Raw genomic sequence first — 7,868 nt, 5'->3', positions numbered from 1 at the left:
TAACTCAAAGGAAGCTAATCTACTTGCGGAAAGAAACTGAAAGCCAAAAAGAAATACAAACCCTAGCAAACCCTAATTCTACTAACTAGTCCTACTGATGCAAAAAGGAGAATGCAAACTACGAGAAGAGATGCCTTACTTCTAGGAAGGTAAAATGCATGTGTCTAAGTTACTACTATCTGAAGAAAACATATTTTTGTATTTTTTCTTAAGTTGTTGAAATTATCATGCATGTGCTTCTAACTAGTTCTCCACTGTGCAGGGATGGATCAAGGGATGAAATGCTTTGGGAAAGGTTGGGATGGTACAGAGAGGGTCTAAGGGATCCCTAACATTCTTTCTGAGAGTTTCACAAAGTCTGGATGACATGCAACTATGTTTATGAACTTCTATAGGAAGTCTGCAGGGGTTTCTACAGGATGTTCTGCAATTCTTCTACAGGATGTTTCAAAATGGGATGTTTGAGGATGGATGGTTGATGGAGGATGCATGGATGGTTATGGAGGTAGGACGAGGGTCTGAAGTGACCCAGGAACTGATGGATGGAGTGGTGAGATGATGTGGAAGGCTGACTTGCATCAACGAAGGTGTAGGCAATGGAAAAGCAAGAAGGTAGGGTTTCGTGGCAAAAGAGCAGATGGGAGATGAGGAAACAGACTTGGTGATGGAGGAGCTGATCTGGATGAGGCTCAGATGAACGAGGAGGTGATGAAGGTGATAGATATGCCCTGCACAATGCTCATTCAAACGAATCAATGAATCCTTGCAAACAAACCAAGTCCTAGCTAACTTAATCCAACTGTCAATGAAATGAATAAACAACAACTTTGTTTGGAAAGAGAACCATGTACATCACGTGAGTAAGAACATTCAAAAAGATCTAAATGCATGAAAAACTCCTACCAATCGATTCTAACCATAAAAAACTACTTTAACCATCACAAACAACCAAAATAACAAAGCAAGATCTAAGAGCAGATTTCATTTTAAGAACGCAGCAAACACATAAAGATAAACAAGGGAGGTACTGAGCGCTTGAGATGGGCCCAACCCCAAGAGCTACAGCCTCCCAAGAGAGATTTAGAGCTGGTGCAAAGCTGGATTCATCTTTATTAATCAAGAATGAAGAGCTACATCAAAACTGTCCACAAGGAGAACTTGAAAATGAGCTGACAGCAAAACTAATCTATGGCCTAAAAATCGAACTACAAAATGACTACAACAAGACTATGAAATGACTAACTATTGGCTACAAAAATTACTAACCACTAGCTAACCAAAATGAGGCCCTAAGCCTTCTTATTTATACAATTTGAGGACCCAACAGTCCTCCTAAAATTTAGGGACTTGGCTGCCCAAGACTTGTAGTTAACAGCAGTCCTACTTGACTTGCTTGGCTGCCCTTGTGCTCATTGATTTGGTGGCCTTTGAACTCCGAGCTGATGGTGGAGAATTCGAGGTAAGGGCCCATAAATGAGGGGGACACCTTCCTACAAATCCTCTAGCTTGTTCTCCCACGAATTTGGCTGCCAAGTGCTCATTAAGACCTTCAATTTTGCCTCCAAGTTGACCAAAAAGGCTACACAAAGCACCCATTAGACTTGTTGGCATAATGACTAACCAAATTCACTCTATTAACATAAATATAATCAAAAACATGCAATAAACTAATGAGAATGGTGGATTAAGTCAAATTAGGAGGTTGAATGAGCCCAAATAATTGTACATTTTTGGGGCTCATCATCACCCCCCTACTGAAAGTGTTGCTCATCCTCTGAGCAACCAATCTCTCTCCTCGTCTTTGATGGCCCTGGTGGCTTCTTTGGCTAACATCTCGGCTGATTTCTCCTTTGGCTTCCTCTTTTCAAACTTCTTGTAGAAACAATTCGCTCGCTTCCTGTAGAAACAATCCTCTGTCTTCCTGTAGAAACAGTCTGCTAACTTCCTGTAGAACCAATTTTCTCTGATTTTGCTTGCTTGGCTGGGGGTGCATTCTCCTTGAACTGGGCTGTGGCTGTCTTTGGTGTGTCCCTACTTGTTTTTTCTGACCAGTTTTCTGTATCCTTACTTGGCTCTAGCTACTACACTTCAATTTCAATTGGCAGAACACTGATTCAGACGTGCGCTCTAATTTTATGATACAAAGATTGATCCCAAATCAGGACCTTTATGTTTCCTTGAGAACAACGTGTTTGGATTTGCACTTAATTTTAGCAATCATAAAGTATAAAGCGAGCTATTGTATCTAACCCAGCTTCCTTGTAGTAAGCTGCAAGTTGATCCTGGATGTCATGCCAGGATCCATCAAGAAAAGCTAAATCCATCAAAAATGCAGCCTGGTCAAGAGCCACCTGAGCAGGTGCCTTCCCCTTTTATATCCTCACGCCTTCCCTCATTTGTAACTCTTTCTCTCATGTATTCAATTTGTTCGTCTCCCCAGCCTGCAATTTTAGCAACTTCCTCATATCTGCAGCCTATTGTCCACCATGGTAATTTTAATGCTACTTTGGCAGCATCCTTAGCTTCAAGCTTACGACCAATGTTCAGAAAAAAGATCTGCATTAAACACAAATGGCCGACCAAATCCAGGAAAGTGCTTCCTATTCACGTAAAGCTCTCCTGTCACCAATGCAGAAACCTGGTCGCCTCTTTCCAAATGACCCAATGCAATACGCTCAAATACATCTGGAAACAATGCAACCTTCTTTGTCAAATAAACATCAAGATTTCCAATTTTAGATTCAGCTACATCCCCTTGTTTATACAATTTCTTGCCAGCATCTCCTGAAGCAGCATAGAGGCTATTTGCTGCGTCCTCATAGCCATTCCAATCTTCTTCTACCAGAATCCTAGGAATATATTGATCCACATGCAAGACTTCAAGAGCTTCATTTTCAATTTGAAATCAGTGGCTTACAGTCTTAGCTAAACATGACACACCATACTTCTAAACTCGTACAACGGGCATCTCCATGCCTTCTGGACTGGTTGGCCATCTTAGAAGAGCTGTGAAAGCACCTGATTGGTCTTCTGATAGTGGTATTGCAAGAGGAATTATACCCCGTCTAGCATAAGGAGGGACAAGTTTTTCACCCTTGGCCATATGATAATTGTCCATCTTTCTTCAAGCTCCAAACTTGATGAAGAACCTTAGGCTTCTCTGCTCTGGAAGTCTCTACTGCACTTTCCTGTAGAAGACCCCACCCGTTTCCTGTAGAGTGTGATTCTGCCTTTGAGTGAGCCCGATGCATGAGTGAAATTCGAGAACAGGCCGCAAAGCTCCATGGAGGTTGATGGGTTAACCGATTGTGGGAGCAGAGGATGCATACTTCAGCTAAGAATGTCACAAATGCAAATTAACCAGCGGATGGTGAGAGTCAGCCGAGCAATTTTTTTTTTATTACGGCATGATTTGTGGTGAGGGAGTGAAGTGGCCAAGTGTACGTGGCCACATGAAACTAGAAGTTTTGTTCCTGAACTCTGTGTTTTCCCCCTGTTATCACTACCGTAAATTGAACTGAAGTTTAAACAACCAACACTCCTTGTTGCTTTAATTTTCACGTAAGTCAGCTATCCACGTGTACTGCGTGACTTCCAGCTGAGTGCTAGAGAAGACAATCGGTTGAGCCTTGCTAATCCGTGGCTTAATTCCACCATTCCATCAATTCATGCAGTTTTCAAATTAAATTTATGCAATAGAAGAATGAGATCAGTCACATACCTCGAAGTTGAATGGTTGCCGTGAGCTGCTGTGGCCTGTCATTGCTGCATGCATTGGTTTTTCTGATTGCATGTGGCTTGGCTGCTAATATTTGATTGTTTTTTTCCTGTGCAGGTGTCCTCTGGCCGGATCTGAGCTGCATGCAATGATTTCCACGTTCAGATCTGCACCTTCAAGCTGCTGCTGCTGCATGGTCACAAAACCAGAACTTGTTTTCGCCATTTCTCCCAAACGGCAAAGCGGATCGATCTGAAACTTGCTGAGCATGTTTTTATCATCATGATGCATCTCCCATAGCAAAATTGTGATCAATGGATGCACGGATTTCAAGAAAAATGGAAAATGGCTGAAGATTTCAGAGATCGATTTCTCGGAAACCGTGCATCGGAATCGGCTGAAACTGCTTGGGTAGGTTACTATCACCCATATGCATCTCCCCATGAAACAGGTTTAAAACGGAAGCACGGATATGGAGAAAATGCAAAAATGGCTGATGGTGATGGAGGCTGATTTCTTGGAATCCGTGCACCGGAACGACATGAAACTGCTCAGGCATGTTGTCATCACCCTTGTACAATTCCCCATAAAACAGTTTGTCAAATGGATGCATGGTTTTCAAGTTATGGCAAAAACAAATTTTGTTCTATGGATTTTTGCCTCAAGGCTTTTTGCATGTGCTTGCATGGAAGGGAAAACTGAGCTTGGGCTGTGATGCAGGTATGGAGATGATGGAGGAGGAGTTGAAAGATTGCATGAGGACTTCTGAACCCTTAAGCAAGCTACCATGTTCGCCAAACCACTTTTTGAAATGCATGCCTAGTTTCCCACAATTTCTACAGGAAGTTCCTGTAGAAGCACAATGAGAAGCACAAGGAGGTGGAAAAAATGATGGAGAAAGGCAAGGGATGGACACACAAGTGCTTGTAGGCCTAATCAACAGATTCCCACCATCAGATTCACTTTTGAAATTGGATTTGGCTCGTCCAAAGGTTCTACAAGATGTTTCCTGTAGAAATACAGAGCTTCCTGTAGAAGGCACAAGAAAAATTACTTTGACCTTGATTTGAGTGCTCCTCCTGTCATGAAACGTCCTTCTTGCAACCTGCAATGTCATTGCTGCAACATGAAATTATTCAATGGAGATTAGCTTTATTTTTCTTTTTCTTTTTCTCTTTTTTTTTTTGAAAAACAACTAGGGCGCCTCATGGAGGTTTTCACCCTAATTGCCTGCCTTGGGCGCCTCCAAGGGAGGTTTTCACCCAAAGATCTTATTCTCTTTTCTCTTTTTTTTCCAACCCATTGACCGCCTCATGGAGGTTTTCAATCAATGAGCCAATCTAAGGCGCCTCCGAGGAGGTTTTCACCTTAGATTTCTATTTTCCTCTTTTTTCATTTTTTCTTTTTCTTTTTTCTCTCTTTTTTTTTTTTTTTTTTTCTCTTCTACCCTACCCTACTTGAAAAACAAAATCATTTTCAAGTATAAGAATACTTCCAATGGAGCCATGTACACATCGAGATTAGAGAAAAAATGATGTGGAGGCTCGAAATGCATGCTTGGATAGGTATCCAGAACTCAGGGACCAAATGATCTGACATTGAAGGGATCAAACATAACTTAGGAAGAAAGTACCGCTGCAACTTAGTGACCTTCTGAAACCAAATCTCAATATAGATTTGATATCCTTGGTCATCTTGCTGATTTGAATCATTCTTCATGTCACCTTCGATCATGACCTTCTGATCTTCCTCTTTTTGTTGATCTTTCTCTTGAGTACATGGAGGATTTGATGATAACCATGAGGGAACTCTCTCGATCTCTGATTTTGATCTCTTATCTTCATCAAGTGCAATCCATGGTTCTTTGATCTCCTCTCTTGAATCTTCTTTTGCTAGATGTGATCCTTCAATGCTTTCAAGATGATCTCCTTTTTGCAATGCTTTTCCTGAGCTATGGTGAACATCATTGAGCTCAAAAGGAGTCATTTGCACATGTTGTGCCTCAGATTTGCAATGGGGTTGAGCTGCTCCATTGTATGGCTTTGGAAATGGTACGGGTAGTTGAGTGGAGGTGTGAAATTGAGATGGAGATGGATGACATTGTGGTTGGGTAGGCATTTGGGGTTGCCTTGGTGGAGGAGGAGGCGATGGTTGTGGATGAGTAGGTGGTGGAGGAAAATGAGCGGGATGAGAGTTGTACTGGGGCCTCCACTCCTGATGAGGTGCATTCCACTGAGGCTGTGGCTGAGCATAAGAGTGAAATGAATGAGCAACTGGTTGGGCATAATATGGATCTGTGAAGGAACAAGGAGGAGGTGTGAACCAGGAAGGATGAGCAGGGGGACCCCAAGAAGGCATGAAAGTGGCTTGGTAGGGGTCATAATAGGTCTCAGGTGTCCCTTGCAGTTCCTGCTGGTAAGATCTAGGTCCATGCGGCCACCTTTGGTTCATGTAATAGAGTGATTCAGTGGCTCCTTTGGCTCTCTGATATGCAGCTTTGAATCTGGGTAAGGAAGGGCACTGATCTGTAGGATGGTATTCTTCACAGACAAAACACACTTCTATGGAGTACAATGGACATTCGTTCCTAGGATGCTTTCTAGTGCACCTAAGACAAAAAATGACCAAAGCCCTCTTGGATTCCTCTTGCTTCTGTTGGATCCGCAAGGTATCCAGTTGCATGGCAAGAAACTGCCTCATATCACTCTTGAAATCTTTGATCTGATTTTCAAATTCATCTTTGGACAAGATGTTGCTCCCAATATTTCTGCTTGTAGCCATTTGCTCCAGAGGAATGTTTTCTTCTTCTTCTCCCCTAGAGGTTCTTCAGATTTGTCTTGATGTCCACCCAGGGGTTCTTCAATCACAACCATTGAAGAAGAGAGAATCTTGGCTGTGTGAAGCAGTGGGGGTGTTGTGCAATCATTTTTCTAACTTATCTCTACTCCTACAAGGCATGAAATGAAATCTTTTTGGTTGATTTTTGTTTTTTTCTACTTCTACTTGCAAAACTGAAATAGATTGAACTGCAACTAACTATCTTGCTAAAATGAAAATGCGTAATTGAAATGAAAGCAGGAAAGGACTAATCTATTTCGCTCAAATGAAATTGCAGGAATGAAATGCTAATCTACGCTTGCAGAAATGAAATTGCGGAATTGAAATGCTAGTCTATGAAAGCGGGAAATTCTAATCTATGAAAGCAGCAAATGCTAATCTATGAAAGCAGGAAATGCTAATCTATGAAAGCAGGAAATGTCTATGCTACTTTTGCAGAATGGAAATGAAATAAACTACTTAGCAGAAGGCAAGAGTAAGAAAATAGAAGAAAAACGACAATCACCAATACTCTGACGCTTCCCCGGCAACAACGCCAAAAAGATGGTGGGCCCCAGTATTGTAGCAATAATGCTACAACTCCTGGAGCTGCCTTCTTTAATTTTATCAACCCGGTAGTTCGTAACAAACTTGGAAGCGACGGTGCTGTATGCACAAGTACTAGCTCTTGCCACAGCTGTCACTTGGTCAGCTGGCACAAGTCCGCTAGGGGCTCAAGCCAACTTCTATGAGCTCTTAGAAGAAGCTTTTTAATTGATGGACGAAAGCTAACTCAAAGGAAGCTAATCTACTTGCGGAAAGAAACTGAAAGCCAAAAAGAAATACAAACCCTAGCAAACCCTAGCAAACCCTAATTCTACTAACTAGTCCTACTGATGCAAAAAGGAGAATGCAAACTACGAGAAGAGATGCCTTACTTCTAGGAAGGTAAAATGCATGTGTCTAAGTTATTACTATCTGAAGAAAACATATTTTTGTATTTTTGCTTAAGTTGTTGAAATTATCATGCATGTGCTTCTAACTAGTTCTCCACTGTGCATGGATGGATCAAGGGATGAAATGCTTTGGGAAAGGTTGGGATGGTACAGAGAGGGTCTAAGGGATCCCTAACATTCTTTCTGAGAGTTTCACAAAGTCTGGATGACATGCAACCGTGTTTATGAACTTCTATAGGAAGTCTGCAGGGGTTTCTACAGGATGTTCTGCAATTCTTCTACAGGATGTTTCAAAATGGGATGTTTGAGGATGGATGGTTGATGGAGGATGCATGGATGGTTATGGAGGTAGGACGGGGGTCTGAAGTGACCCAGGA

The 7,868-nt window shown here is 41.9% G+C and overlaps 1 pseudogene; it reads right to left on the bottom strand.

Moving 5' to 3' along the window:
* Nucleotides 1-2,203: 2,203 nt before the first annotated feature.
* LOC149214670 (protein IN CHLOROPLAST ATPASE BIOGENESIS, chloroplastic pseudogene) lies at nucleotides 2,204-3,118 on the bottom strand (annotated as a pseudogene).
* Nucleotides 3,119-7,868: the final 4,750 nt, after the last annotated feature.

This window comes from Pinus tabuliformis, chromosome 1_1 (genome assembly GCF_031772625.1).
Source record: "Pinus tabuliformis cultivar Carrire ecotype Pingquan chromosome 1_1, CPIR1, whole genome shotgun sequence".
NCBI lineage: Eukaryota > Viridiplantae > Streptophyta > Pinopsida > Pinales > Pinaceae > Pinus > Pinus tabuliformis.
Note: the sequence above shows the minus strand (reverse complement) of the source record. Positions and strands in the feature narration are given on the sequence as shown.